The sequence below is a fragment of the Brachyhypopomus gauderio genome, chromosome 5 (genome assembly GCF_052324685.1).
Source record: "Brachyhypopomus gauderio isolate BG-103 chromosome 5, BGAUD_0.2, whole genome shotgun sequence".
In the NCBI taxonomy this organism is placed as follows: Eukaryota; Metazoa; Chordata; class Actinopteri; order Gymnotiformes; family Hypopomidae; genus Brachyhypopomus; species Brachyhypopomus gauderio.
In genome coordinates this window covers 31,616,616-31,619,890 of record NC_135215.1, presented here as the reverse complement: position 1 = coordinate 31,619,890, position 3,275 = coordinate 31,616,616, and positions in this window count along the sequence as shown.

Sequence of the window (3,275 nt, the reverse complement as noted above, 5' to 3'; positions counted from 1 at the left end):
TGTGTGTATGTGTGTGTGAGTTGGAGGGTCCGGTTGTGAATGTGTGTGCCAAAATACTCAGTCGACCAGAAATAAAAAGAAGCCAATATTAATTTTTCAGTGTTCTGTAATGAGATTGTGTCTGTTTCTCTGTATCCTTGTTCCTGCCACAGTATCGTTCCTTTGTGTGTGTGAAGGAGTCAATATGCCTCTCCTCCAGGTCCTGGCACACAGAGATGAGAGAGAGACAGATGTCAAGAAAGCAAAATATGTCTTCCTCTCTCCCTGCCACTCATGCCTCATAAGCCCTGACTGACAGGATGCCACTAGTACACCTGCTTTTAACTCATGTAGTCATGTTTAAGAAAAGAATGAAAAAAAATTAAAATGGAGAGCTAAATCCCACAGCTTTAAATCGACCTGATACGGCCACCCAGGGGTGCACGCACAGCACAATCAATATTACAATCCATAATCCTTTTTTTCTCAGGATGTTATAGAACATCAATCATCATTCTCCTTTTCCGGCGTCCTGGCAGTATTCTTCCCCCGCGTTGCGCTCACGGGCTGAACAAGAAAGGAAATATTTCAGAGGTGTGACACCAATCACTTCCATTAGACTCTGACGGCGAATATGATGCTCTGCTTCCTTCTCATCCTTGCACAATCTCTCTCTCTCTCTCTCTCTCTCTCTCTCTCTCTCTCTCTCTCTCTCTCTCTCTCTCTCTCTCTCTCTCTCTCTCACACACACACACACTTCTACAGTGTGTGTCTTTGGATTGGTTCCGCTCATGTTTGTTTGTCATGGCAGGCTAGGGTGCTAATCTCTCTTTCTCTCTCTCTTTCTCTCAACTGAGTAATGATTTGGCCAGTAGTGAGAGAACAGCATTGCCTTCTCATTCATCTTAATAGTTTCAATATTCAATCACAGAGCTAATTGCAGAGCCTGGCCTAATAGTCTTTTGGGAATATGAGCTCAGGTAGAGAGAAAAAATAGAGACAAGAAAATTTCCTCTTGATAATTGTATTGATGACGCTTGAAAGGTGTTATTCTGAAGCTTGACAGAGCGGACCTCGAGTCGTTTCTCCTGTGATTGTTATACTTTGGTCTATCCGTATAATATACTTTTCAAATAGATATTTTCAGTGTGGTTTAGTGCACTGTGTCTACAGACCCATTCCCCGTCCGTGTAGGTGCCACCCATGATTATCGTTGGTAATTACGCTATGATCACGCTTTCATAGTTCTTCACGCTGATTTAATATAGTTATTGTAATACTATAGCTACATATAATAAACAAATCTTTGTGTATTAGGAAACTTCAGAACAAATGTTAAGCCAAATACAGTAATGATAATGTGTCGCAACTCCATGTGTAAAGTCCTGGCCACGCCACTGATTTCCACTTAAAATACTCCTTCATAAAGTTTTAAACATGTTCCTCAAAAATAGGTTTTAATATACATACTCGCCTGTATTTACTTTCTTTACAATTTCTTAATTTACAACATAAATTTGCATCTCATGTTTAGTTGCGAAATATACATTTAATTAAAAACAAAACAGAAAGACGGAGAGAAAGAAAAAGTTTGTGTGTGTGTGTGTGTGTGTGTGTGTTGTAGTGTACATTCGGCCTGTAAGTGGAGACTATATTGTATACGGCTCTCCGCCGTCTCTCAGAGGAACAGACTGCGACAAGGCCTGGCTGTTCAAACTTTTTGAGGACGGTGAACTCAGGAAAAAGACGGTGGGCCCTATTTTTGTCAGGCAATTGCAATGACCTCCACAATCACTGCTGCTTGTCACAAGGACACAAGGGCGTAGCCAAAAGGCTCCTGCAACTCCCCCTCATATATGAACAGATGCACCCAGAGCCGCTGAGCACCGAAGGGCCGCAGACGTGGAGTATAAATAGGAGGGAGTGGTGATGAATTAGAATATCCCCAATCACATTACTCCTCTCGTACGTTTTAAACGGCTGCAGTAAGCACAACGCCAAATCACACCAATGGTTTTTGTGGTATTTCATGCAGGTCTGAAAACGCTCCAGACGTTTACTGTTCCCTCGCTACATCTTTATTTATATTAAAATATAGGTGAGGGTGATTTACCCTAGAATTAAAATAGGCTGCAGAGTGATATCACTAACATGCTAGTTTCAGTTGTATCATCAGCCACTCGGTATGATAGTATGATTATCAGCGAGTTTATTCCAGGACCCAGAGAATGTACACTCACACACTCACAACATGCATATGTATATACATTTCAAAGTTGTGAAACCAGTGACTGAGTCTTTAAGTGTGTGTTATTAAATCATATATATATATATATATATATATATATATATATATATATATATATATAATATTTTTATATATATAAAACGTCCTCATCCTTGCTCAAAACACACACAGTTATACACACACACACACGCGCACACACACACACACACACACGCTATAGTAGATATCCACATGGGGCGGTGCTTTGAGGAGCATGTAGAGGTACTGGCATTGATTCATGCCCAGGGAGAGGTGGGATTGATTTAAATGTGATTTCCTATTTCCTATCTCCTAATTGAAATAAACTGTGAAGCTTGCTGCTATCAATAGACCTTACTGTAAATAGGCACGCATGGCCCGGGAGGGGATCGAGTGTCCCGGGGACGAGTAAACATGTCTTACCCACGCAGCTATGTGGAGGCTAACCCTCATCCTCTCTCCCTGTCTCTCTCCTTCTCCCTCTCTCCCTCCCTCTCTGTCTCACGTTCCTCCATCTGCTTGGCTCTGTCAGGCCGTGTGAGGGTGTTTGCTCTGTGAAGATCACGGGGCACAAAGTCCATCTGTCAGCAATTTTGCTCGCGCTCATGTATTTTTCTCTTATCCCAAGCGCACATCAATAAGACTCTCTGTCGATCCTTTTCTTCAGTTTGAAATGATTTTGCTATTACTTCATATTTATATTTCTACTGCGCAATTTGTTGAATCGGCTCTTTTTCTTGGGTTCGTGTCGAACACGACGCCGTAGCCAGGGTCTGTTTTAGCACGCGTGTGAACAGCGTGAGAGAGATTGAGTCACACGTGCTGCATCGCCCTGCTATAAATAGGAACTACAGAAGGCCCCCCCTGTTGTGTGTGTTCTGCAATGCAGATAAGCACAGTGGGATTTCTGGGAGAATGAGTCCAAAGCTGTCTGTGTGTGGTCACAGGGCATGACTGTGTCATTCAGAGATACTGCTGGCCTGTCTGTGGCATCGCTGGGCTGCCCGTGTTGTTGCTGGGGTTGTGGGAG